Raw genomic sequence first — 12,958 nt, 5'->3', positions numbered from 1 at the left:
CCGCCCTTTTTATGGTTCATGAAAACCACACATTGCATGTTCTACCACCATACAGCGAGACCTTCAGAGGTGGTGTTCCAGATTGCTGTACACACCTGTGTCTCTAATACCCAGTAGCACGTCCTCTTGCATTGATGCATGCCTATAATCGTCGTGGCATTCTATCTACAAGTTCATCAAGGCACTGTTGGTCCAGATGGTCCCACTCCTCAACGGTGAGTAGGCGTAGATCCCTCAGATTAGATTAGTACTTGTTCTATAGATCATGAAGACGACACTTCGTAATGATGTGGAATGTGTCAGGTTAATAAAAGGTGTCTATACAAGATATCATATTACACAAAATATTACATGACACTTAAGATTTTTTTGTGTGTGGGGGTTGGGGAAATTACCCACTTACTATAACCAAAAATTCGTCTAATGAGTAGAAGGAGTTGCCATTCAGAAATTCTTTTAATTTCCTTTTAAATGCTATATGGCTGTCTGTCAGACTTTTGATGCTATTAGGTAAGTGACTTTTGTGGCAGCATAATTTACCCCCTTCTGAGCCAAAGTTAGATTTAATCTTGAGTAGTGAAGATCATCCTTTCTCCTAGTGTTGTAGCCATGTACACTGCTATTACTTTTGAATTCGTTCGGATTGTTAATAACAAATTTCATAAGTGAATATATATATATTTGGAGGCTACAGTGGGTGGTTGGTGCGTCACAACGTCCATAAACAGCCCTCCTCGATTTATCCCAGGGATGTACGATAGGGTTCATATCGGGAGAGCATGCTGGCCACTCTAGTCGAGCGATGTCGTTATCCTCAAGAAAGTCATTCACAAGATGTGCACAATGGGGGCGCGATTTGTCGTCCACGAAGACGAATACCTCGCCAACACGCTGCCGATTTGGTTGCACTATCGGTCGGAGGATGGCATTCACATATCGTACAGCCGTTACGTCGCCTTCTATGACCATCAGTGGTATGCGTCGGCCCAAAATAATGCCAACCCAAAACAGTAGGGAACCTCCACCTTGCTGCATTTGCAGCTAACATCCCACAGATGTTCGAGCTTACATGTTATTCCCCGTCGTCGGAATGTCTTGGCTCAAACTTGTCTAGTGGTTGAACCGCACGTGACGCATTACACACTTGTGACCATTTGGTTAAATTGTCTGGCTGATGGCAAGTTTGCGAAATACAAGGTTAATATAACATATAATAACAGTAATAATAATATCAGGAACTAAATTAACGACCTATAAATGATGTGGGCCACACAGTAGCGATTTGATTAGAACAATGTTTATTGAAAAAGCAAACTGATAGCAAAAGTGATCGCATTTAGAGTTACTGTTAAACTCGAACGCATATCCATCTGATACAGTTCGATCATTCACAGCCTCATCGCGAAATACAAGTTCGATATTCCACCTCGTTAACTATGCGAAAAGTTAGAGTTCACATCAGGAGCGTGGCTGCTCGCCGCTCAGAGACTAAGTCCCATGATACCACACAACGCGAAAGTTTCAGAGTCGTTTCACTTCCTACATGCTTAAAGACCGACTGTTCGCTTTCGCGTCTCAATCCCAACTGTCCCTTTGGTGTCTAGGCCAGAACTGCTCTCTGCCCGTCTCCGACCTCGTTTCCCGCGCGCCGAACATCTTCACTCAACTGACTAGTGCAGTTCCCTTTCCTGAAGCCGTCCGTCAGATTGGCTACAGCTTACTCTACATTATTTTACATTTTAACATATTTAAATCATCAAAGCTTGACCTCTTTCACGTCCTTTTACATAAAACCAGTACAATTTCCTTCTTAAGTTTGTCTGCCACGGCCAGTAGCCTTGCACCAATGTGCTTTTTGATAAATAAATAAAGAACAAAAGTAACTATTATGCACTAAACTTTAACACAAATATTCTATTACCTAATGATTCAATGCTGTCATCGTTGAATGTGTTTTGTGTGGAGGAAATAATGATCTGATGGTTAACTGTAAAAACTGATAATTTAAATTTACTATATGTTTTAAACATATAAAGTTACATGTTGGTATTTACAACGTTTGTCATTTTAATGATGCGCTTCTATATGAAATATCTATCGTTAAGATCGACCACAGCGTTCAGATTTTAGCATTCAGGTCTTTTTTACAAAACTTCTGAAAGGGTCCTGTAGCCACCTTTCATTAGTCCGGTAGCCCATTTTCATTACCATTTCTCTTTCTTTTCCTTGTTTCTCTATTCTCTTTACTCTCATAGTAGTGTGATTGAATGAATGTGGTTGTGTGTCACGTTGCTAGACGGTGACGTAGTCTGCTGCAGAAAGTCTGCGATAGTCGTACAGATTCAGCAGCAGTTGCACAGAATAGCCAACTCTCGTAGTGGTCAAGTCGGCAAAGAGGTTTCCGCTACTTGTGAGAAATCCACCTGCGTTAGGTTGGTGGCGGAAATGGCATCTTGGGGTTTTCCGGTCCACGCGGAGCGTGGAAGAGGCTGGAGAAGCGGGAGGCAGTCTGCCGCCGGTACGGGAAGCGTCCACAGCTGTGCTCCAGTCGAAGAAGGGTGAGTTAGACAGACCGCGTGGCGCGTTGTTACTTGGCGAGGGGAGAGCTGTTAGCCTTTGGTCTCGCTTTTCAAATCTGGAAGATTGCTTTGCTTTGTCGCAGCAAGGAATGCAAAACTTTGGCAGATTTTTCTTTTAGCAAATTTCTGTAGCAGACTTGGATCCGCCGGAAGAGCGCCACACAAAGGTGTCGATAAGAAGTGAGCACTCGCTTCTGTATGAATGTCTGTTTGCCTTCAGCTGTGCCTGTATAAGCTTTCACCTTTCTAAATATTTAGAGCCTTGCCTTCTCGTAAATTTTCCTTACTTTCCGTGTCTTTCGTCCGCGGGGAGCCAACCACGTGGTAGAACATTATAGTTGTTGGGCTACCGGCATCACTAACTGTCCGATCGGCATCACTAACTGTCCGATCGCATGTTTGTTTTAGAAAATGTTAACATGATTGTATGATGTGATATTGTTGGAATTTGGCACTATACCTAGAAATTGTGCCTCCACAAACCACGTGTTATCAGGAATCGTGTACATGCCTCACATCCTTAGTTTAGGAATAAATGATTTTATCTACAATTTTCTATTGTGTTCCGAGATTACGTTTTTGCGCCTAAGCCACTCACCTCGTAGCTTTCCCATTAGCACATCCAATGCGTTTCCTTATGCACAGGTCCAGTGATTAGTCTCCTCTTGTATTTTATTACAAATGCTTTAGATTAAGTCATATTTTCAGGTGTGTTGCTGAGAGCTGATCTTATGCAGTGTTCATGCACTTTCTATTTTATTTTAAATGTTTGATTGTCGTGAACAGCGCACGGGCATTACTATTAATTACATCGTATCCGCTGTGAGCGACCTCACAACGTATGCATTTTTGCGAGTTTTTGGTCTGTGATCAAATCAATTTATTTTCCGACTCGACCAAATCTTTGATTAGTTGTATGGTTTGAGTCGGTGGCGACCCTATTCTTCTCACGTTGATTTCATAAGCAATAAGTATTTCCATTCCCAATAATAAGGAATAACCCGTAGTAACGTGGTTAGTTACACTTCTTAATTTCACTTTAACAGTAAATACTAAACTATTACAGATGTGATCAATATTCAAGTTTTATTGGAATCACCATGAAATTGTATGGAGGATGGCAGATTAAAACTACTGTGAGTTGATTCCCTGCGTTACTACAGAATTAAAGAGTTTTCATAAATATTTCCCTTTATGGCCAATCTTAGGTCCGCCATATTTAACACTGCTACGTCTCCTTGGCCACAAACGGCTTCTACTGGGTTTCCCTGTGACGTAGGTTCTCGTCTGTCTCACTCGCACACTACAGCGCTTAGGCCTCAATAGACAATAGACGCCTGTGAGTTTCCCCATCTCGTAGTGAATCTGCGCCTTTTGTGGCGCGCGGTCCTGGACGACAGGGTTCCTGGATTCCTGTAAGCTGACTCTTTCGTCCATATATTTAAATGAGAGCGCAATGCTCGTTAACTCATACACTCGCTGGACAGTGTGTTTAAGGCTTTCAGTCTGACTGGGTTGCCACCAAACACGTCTCCGACGATTGTCTGGTTGAAGGCATATGAGACACTCATCGGTGATGAGAACCTGATGCCAATTCTGAGCTGTCCATTCCGCATGTTGTTGGGCCCATCTGTGCCGTGTTGCATGGTGTCGTGGTTGCAAAGGTGGACCTCGCTATGGACGTCAGGAGTGAAGTTGCGTATCATGTAGCCTATTTCGCACTGTTTGAGTCGTAACACGACGTCCTGTGGCTACACGAAAAGCATTATTCAACGTGGTGGCGCTGCTGTCAGGGTTCCTCCGAGCCATACTCCTTAGGTAGCTGTCATCCACTGCAGTAGTAGGTCTTGGGAGGCTTGAGCGAGGCATGTCATCGACAGTTCCTGTCTCTCTGTATCTCTTCCATGACCAGATAACGTAGCTTTGGTGCACCCCGAGACGCCTGGATTCTTCTTCCCTTTTGAGAGTCCTTCCTGGCACAAAGTAACAATGCGAACGCGATCGAACCTCGGTATTGACCTTCTTTTCTCGAAGTTCACGAAGCACAGTGTTAATCCGGATCCGGGCAATGTTGCGTGAATTTATCCTTCACACTATTACGGCACTGACTTAGCATTGCGTGAGATGATCTGTTGTTCGTATTTCATCAGAGAGTATAAATCACTGCTACCTGTTAGCAAGAAGTCCCTCATCACTCTTGTTGGATCTCCATGTATTGTTAGCAGGAAGTCCCTCATCACTCTCGTTGGATCTCCATGTATTGTACCCCTCCTCAATGTCGCCTTCCTTCCGCATTCTTCGTAAAGAAGTATCACGTCTGGTTTCTACTGGTTTGCGAGAAACATTACTGTTTTTTTTGACTAACCACCACTCAACAAACGTGAACAATATAGTTAGAATGGAAGCTATTTTTTTCTGACAATTTTTTACGTTGGTATTGTGACGGAATAACACTCTGTTTCCTCTTGATTCGACATGACGTGTTTGCTTATTTAGGTAGAAAATCAAGAACTTCCGAGTAACACAGCAGTCTGCTTCATGATCACAACAGATAAATCCTACATTTTGAATATCATATATATTACAGCTAGGCCGCTCCTCTGGCAATCAGCGTCAGTTAACGCGTTAACAGACTCTAACGGAATACTTGATATTTGGTGATAAACGAATACTATAGAACTACAGGATACTCCCATCCAAAAAGCAGCTTCCGCGATTCTAGTCAGTCAACGTTTTTACATCGCCAAATAACAGTAAGCAATATTATATAAAAAATTACCCCAATCGTTACCACTAACACGAAGATTCAAAAGAAAATTAAAATTCTCGCATTTAAAAAGGCAATAAAACACAGCAAGAACAAAGTTATGCTGAAAATTTCTTATTATCACGAATGTAAAAAATGTAATTTTGCTGTTTACAGTCCTTGCTGAACATGATTATCCATCACGTTTTTCGTAATTACTCCACATCGACAAAACTGAGCATTTATCCAGACAGTCAAAAATAGTTATCTGGGAAATTCAGATTTACATAAGGCACTTTTTGCTGTTAATACTATCACACTACATTCAGAACTTTAACAATTACGATTCACAACTCGACTGCCTCCTCCTACCCCTTTGACAGCCCAGTCCAGTCTCGATCTGCCCACATTTCTCGGCCAATCGCTTTCGTTTTCCGCGCAGCGCTGGCGTACAGTGGCCAGAAAGGGAGTCGCTCGAATGCATTTTATGAACTGCCATTCCGTTTCAAAACCGCAGAGGAAAGATACTTTTTATACTTAACTTGGTAGCATTTTCGCCGTTCAATAGTGCCTAACGCATCCACGCCCGCCACAGTACTGTAGGGATTGTTAAGAGCAGTAACTGCAGAGGGAAAACGAAACATATACGATGAAAACTAGAGCGCTGAGTCCGTATGGTGATGCTGCGTGTTTCCCAGTCCCCTCCACTTACTTTTCACGCGGTCAGCTTCACTCGGTTGGTCTTCATGCGGGCGAACACAAGCCGAGTGAGAACCAAGGGGCACATTATCCTAGTAAGTGGGTACGGAAACTTAGCTGCCAACTACAACACAACACGGCGGGAGGTATAGTGGTAGTACAGGAAGTCCACTTCGTAACTTCACTACATATGTGCAAGTGGATACAGCCGTGTGAAACCTTCTAACAAGGGTGTGTTATTAGGCGATTGAGGCAGTATCAGTCATCTCAAGGGAAGTGGACCTACCTGTCATTATTGATTTCGTCAAACGTTATGGCATACGCATGGCCTAGCCAGAAACGAAAGTGACAGCAGTGGGAGCTCCAGCCGGTCAATAGTTACAAAAAATAGCAGTTTTGTCGCGGGTCGGGCAAGGCATGAGTCATTTATGAAGAAGTGTAATAATGATGCGATATAAAAGTGATTCCATCCAAACGCACTCCGCTAGCGTAATTCTTCGATTTATATTTTTCTCGTCCGGTAAATAATTTGGTGAAAAACTTCAAACTTATTCTTACCTCATCGAAAGAAGAAAATAAATCACATACCGAGAACACTATATCAGAATATGTTTCCTCGTACATCAAAGGCTATCCTCGCCAATATTTGGAGAAACGATGCATTACACCTGGTTTGCTGCCAGGCTGTGAGACGAGAGAGAACTTTTTATGAATGTAAAGTTTGTTTTTCTATAGGAAATTTAAAGCAACCATGTAATTGTAAAAATACGGCTGCGTCTGTAACGTGTGGAAGATGCCGAGAACATTACTGCTCGCCTGTTATTACGATAAATATCACCCTAGCATGTGTATATCATCAACTGTAAATTAATAAAAGTAACAAATTTTATATACGGAATTTTCGTGTACGTGTTACAATCCCTTCCTAGAAATTTATTTGCAACTTCGAATAATCATTGGCATTTCCTTTTCATGCCTTATATGAAAACATTAACAAATACATTATATTGAACAGTGTTTCACTTTATTTTTAGTGTAAGAAATGCAAAAATTTAAAATATAAAAGCAGTTTCCGTCTAGGGACTCGATCCCAGGACTCTTCGGTTACCGTTCTGTACTGCTTCCACTGCGTCCATTTACATACATTCCATTTATGGCGAAGTAAGAAAAATGAGCAAGCAACTCTATGCAACTACAGAAAAATCTATGCAAAAAGGCATTAGCACTAGACATCAGCGATAGGCTGGAATAGATGTTTTCAAATAACGTAAAAACGGCAGCAGACGTGCACAAAGGAAACACACACCAGGACTGAAGGGACTGTGAGAGATTTCATGTAGATCCACCCACAGGTATCCGAGCTGTTGGGCTTGCATAGCATAGCAGTAACAGGAAGGCCTGAAGTGTGTCGCGTGATGAGGGAACCCAACCGTATTGGTCGTTCACAGTATTATTGAAACTGGAAATGAGGGCCATTCCACCCACTTACCGTAAGTAGGCGCGTAATCAGACTGACAATTTATGCACAACTGACCTGAAAGAATTGACAGTGCGCAGCGTTTTCATTAGCCACCCCTGTACTTGTTTATTGTAAAGTTATCGCGAGTTTCCGATAAAGGTCAAGCGCAATAATGTCGTGATTAAATAGTACAGGTGTTTACTGTTCTTGTTTATCCATCACGAGTTCGGGCAATGGTTTCTGCATCATTGCGATATGCAGCCGTATTACGCTGCTTGAGGCTTGAGAACTAGATTATGGATACAAACAAATATTCGGAACTGACTGGTCGACGTTATATACGTTTATATTCAATTAATATACAACCTAGAGTTTTGGAACGTTCGTAATGGATAAGCACTTTTAAGTGCTGAATACTTGAACGACACTGATCGCCCCAACCTCGAATGGATAAGGTGGAAATAGTTGCAGGATGGGCGGACGTTACCCACCGTAATGTCGACACTGTCGGTATCGTTCTGTTGCATCCAGCGTAACAACAAACGACAGAACGTCGGAGGGGGTAATACCTGCTGCTATGCCACCCGTTCGGCAATAAAAATTATGTTGCCGCGCATAAGTTTCTCTGCAGTGGTTTTAAAATAGGCGTGATTGCGTTGGACGTCATGTAATAGACGTAGGGCAGCCGAGTCCTATACGGAGAGTCACGCTTGATGAATACTCATGTTCAGAAAAAACAGAACACCTTGAACGACTAGAGATAGGACGTTCATATTCACAGGACATGTACATTAGTATGTTCTGCAGAAATGATTAGCATTTGAGCAATGTTGGCTCGCAGGTTCAAGGTCAACATCGATATCGCGGCGTAACACCACCTATCGGTAAAATGCACCTGCGATTCTTGTTGCCGCTATAAACCGAAGGTACTGGACCAGTTTGACTTGGGGAGTCGAGCAAGATGCTTTGCAGACGTAGGCGCTAACCGTACCGTCAAATCAGTGAGTTTGAAAGAGGGCGCATTGTTGGCATGAAAGAATGGGGTCCATCCATCCAGGAAATAGCTGCTCGTATGATGCAAAGTGATTCAGCAGTGCATGGTGTTTTTGTGACGAATGGTTCACGGAAGGCCATGGAACACAACGACATGGATCAGGTCGCCCCACCCAGATCACCTCCCCCCCCTCCCCCCCCCCAAAAAAATACCTCATCTGAATGGGAATGCAGGATAAATCTGCGTCCTCCTCGGCTCTGGTGCGAAAGTGGAACAATGTAACACATCGTATACTATCGGCGGTGATAGTCCGTCGCCGTTTATTAATGCATAAGTTAAATGCGCGTCGTCCACTTTTCCATCCACCTTTGACGAATGTTCAGGGACACTCTAGACGGCAATGGCGCATGGAACGACGTCACTTGGGACAAGACTGGCATCAGACAGTGTTTTCGGAGGGATCCAGGTTCTGTTTGTTTGAAAACGTTGGCTGCAGTTTGGTTCGCTGCAGGCAGGGAGTGCGGCATCACAGTGACTGCATTCGCACACGACGTACATCGCCAGCTCAAGGCATTATGGTGTGTGGTGCACCCACAGACCACATCCGGTGCGGGTCCTGGGCCCTGTGACCAGCATGACCTACGTGAATGACATCCTGTGTCCCATGGCCATATACTTTCTGCGCAACACAACAGACGCCACTAATGGCTCTGAACACTATGGGACTTAAATTCTGAGGTCATCAGTCCCCTAGAACTTGAAACTACTTAAACCTAACTAACCTAAGAACATCACGCACATCCATGCCCGAGGCAGGATTCGAACCTGCGACCGTAGCGGTCGCGCGGTTCCAGATTGTAGCGCCTAGAACCGTTCGGCCACCCGGACCGGCAGACGCCATTTATCAGCAAGACAATTCACGATTGCATGACGCTACCCGAACACGTGTCTTCTTGGTGTCATAGGATATCAGCCTTTTGGTCTGGCCTGCCAGATCACCAGACCTACCGCCAGTCGAAAATGTGGGTGAAGTGGTGAAACGACAGTTGCAGCGCTGTGATCCAGCGCCAACCACCACAGATGAACTTGGGAACCAGGTGAATGCAGCGTGGATGGATGTACCACAGGACGCTATTCGCGCCTTATACGCGTCGATGCCATCACGCATGGAACAAGTTATCAGGGCCCATGGCGAACCCTGTGCCTACTAGGCAACAGGACACATGCTGAACTGAGGTGAATGAAATGCTAATCATTTCTGTAGAACATACTAATGTTCATGTCCAGTGAATATGAACGTCCTATCCCCAGTCGTTCAAGGTGTTCTGTTTTTTCTGAACATGAGTGTACAAACTGACGTTAATGCCGAAAGTGTAGCATCGCATCAGTCGTTGGCTCCTAAAATTTACATGCTCTGTAGCATTGTCGGATGATGTTCTTAAACGTGGTTTCTGTCCTCGAGTCTGTCGGTATCATTTCTTACATCCTGCACACTATCTGTTCAAAAGTATCTGGATACTTGTGTTTAATGTGAAACTGATCATCAAATGTCACGGAAGATGATGTGATTGCTAAGTAGAAACGCAAAGGGACTACCACAGCCAAACCAAATGAGTGTGCCACATCAGGTCAATTTTTTTGACATTGGTGACAGACAGAGACCTCCATCCAAGTTTAAAGAAAAATTCAACATGTTAGCTACGTATCATAGGCATTATGCATCAAACGCCAAATCATAATGACCCCTATTTTCCACTGCAAACTTTTCAAATAACGCCCAGTGTCTGTCTTCCATGTAGATATCACAATAACTGTGACTATTAACGAAATTATGTGCACTTCATCGTGAACCTGACATATAATCCAAACAAACGAACGAACTCACCCAGCGCTTTGGACGAAAACTGGTCAATGCACATCGGGCACCTCATGTAAATCGGACAAGGGCCATCAACCACTGCGGAGGGTGGTTGTAAAAAATCGCATGAAGTCAACGGAAGGAATAACATGTGGTTTTTTCCGGTATATCAATTATATATGGCGAACGGTAGCTGTTATTTAAATTATCTATTTATCTGGGTGTAAATATCCAACCAGGAGCTGTTTGGGTTTATTTATACCACTTATTACAGAATTAACTACTTTTCGCACCACTGAAGACTCAGCTTCAGATGGAGGTGTTCAGGAAGATTACATCGTGGACCAAGAGTACTAGACACTGTGGTGATGGTGCTGGCGAAAAAGACAGAAATTTAGGAATCGGTAACGAAACGTGTTGTGTGTTTTTTACTTTTTTCTTTCCAGTTACTTGCAATGCAATTCATTGTGATGTCCATACCAAATCCTTGTCTATAATGTATATTATCAAGTAATACACACAAATGTACAGAAATTAGCAGAACTTGGTTTTAATTACATTCACAGAAGGTAAACACTGTATGTAATTACAAAGAATATGAATATGATAGATACCACACTTTGCTACATCATGATCCTTGGCTTGTATCAGAGAGTAAATATTTACAAATACAGGTAATACATTCAAATGAATCTTGCTAACGGCAGAAGTGTTCTGATATTGACAATATATATGTAATATGAGAGGGAGCATTAGGCAACGGTTGACCAGAACATAGGAAAGGAATACAGTAGAAGACGAGTGGGCAGCTTTGAAAAATTAAATAGCGAAGGCAGCAGAGGATCAAAAAGGTAAAAAGATAAAGCCTAGTATAAATCCTTGAATGAAACAGGAGACGTTGAATTTAACTGATGAAAGAAAAAAAAATTAAAAAATGCAGCAAGTGAAACAGACGAAAGGGAATACAAACATCTAAGAAATGAGATTGACAAAAAGTGCAGAATGGCTAGGCAGAAATGGACAGAGGACATATTTAAGGGTTTAGAATCATATATTATCAGCGGAAAGACAGATTCCGTCTACAAGAAAATAAAAGAGGCATTTGGAGAGAAGAGAAACAGCCTTACGGCTCAGATGGAAAAATAGTCCTTAGCAAAGGAGGGAAAGCTTAAAGGTGGACGGAGTATATAGAGGGTCTATACAACGAAGATGACCTTGAAGGCAATATTAGAGAATTAGAATAGGATGTAAATGAAGATGACATGGGTGACATGATACTGCGAGAAAAATTTGTGAGGGCACTGACCTACGTCGAAACAAGGCCTCAGGGGTAGACTACATTTCGTCAGAACTACTGATAGCCTTGAGCGAGCCAGCCATGACAAAACTCTTTCATCTGATGTGCAAGATGTATGAGACAGATGAAATACCCTTAAAATTCAATAATAATGTAATAATTTAATTCCAAAGAAAGCAGCTGCTGGCTCACAGGTGTGAAAATTACAGAACTATTACGTTAAAGACTCATGGTTCAAAATACTAACACGAATTCTTTTCAGAAGAATGGAAAAACTGATAGAAGACGACCTCAAGGAAAATCAGTTTCGATACCGGAGAAATGTAGGAACACGAGAGGCAATACTGACCGTACGATTTATCTTAGAAGATAGGTGAAGGAAAGCCGAATGTATGTTTATAGCATTTGTGGACTTAGAGAAGCTATTGACAATGTTGACTGGAATACTCTTTGAAATTCTGAAGATAGCAGGGGTAAAATACAGGGAGCGGAAGACTATTTACAACTTGTACAGAAACCAGAGGAAACCAGACAACGGTTATAAGAGTAGAGACATGTGATGGTTCAAAATGGAGTGAGGCAGGATTGTACCCAATCCCTGATGTTATTCAATCTGTACACAGAGCCAGCAGTAAAAAAAATCGAAGAAAAATTTGGATTAGGAGTTGAAGTTTACTGAGAAGAAATAAAAAATTTGAGGTTTGCTGATGCCATTGTTATTCTGTCAGAGGCATCAAAGTACGTGGAAGAGCAGATGGATGGAGTTGACAGCGTTTTGAAACGTGGATATCAAATGAACATCAACAACAGCAAAACAAGGATAATGAATCCTTTGGGTCTGCAGCTCTTGTCTTTTTTTCTGTGTTTGTAGTTAAGTTATTGGGTATAGTTTCCGCCTTTTATGCAGAAACACTGTTTCGGCATCTCTGTGACAATGGCTTTTATTTACAGAGAACTGTAAAATGTGAACACGTTTTAGGTTGCAACTGATCTAACAAAACGAGGCCTAAAGAAAGTTTTTGTTCGATTTTCTTCTAGTCATGATTTTAAATTATACGGCTTTGCAGGACTATCTGTATGATGTCATGCACTGATGGCTTGCTATCTGCAAACCAAACGATGTAAATGAGTATCATTGGCAAGTTAACACTTTCCCTGATTTTTTAAAAACTCACCTTTTATGTAAAAACACTGTACTTTCTTTTCCGAGAAAACGTTTTTCGTATATATTTGTTATTGCTCACCTTTTATCGTGATCTTTCTTCTTTTTCATTCTGAGAGCACTGCAGTAAAGTATTAATCTACTTAACATACTTTCGTTTTTGC

General features: G+C 42.2%; 1 protein-coding gene across 1 annotated transcript in view; it reads right to left on the bottom strand.

The window, feature by feature from the left end:
* LOC126434647 (uncharacterized) overlaps window positions 1-12,958 on the bottom strand; it is a 47,037-nt gene that overhangs the window by 17,378 nt on the left and 16,701 nt on the right. The window lies entirely within an intron of this gene.

This window comes from Schistocerca serialis, chromosome 1, assembly GCF_023864345.2.
Source record: "Schistocerca serialis cubense isolate TAMUIC-IGC-003099 chromosome 1, iqSchSeri2.2, whole genome shotgun sequence".
Classification (NCBI taxonomy): domain Eukaryota; kingdom Metazoa; phylum Arthropoda; class Insecta; order Orthoptera; family Acrididae; genus Schistocerca; species Schistocerca serialis.
The sequence above is the reverse complement of the archived record's forward strand: the minus strand, read 5'-3'. Positions and strand labels throughout refer to the sequence as shown.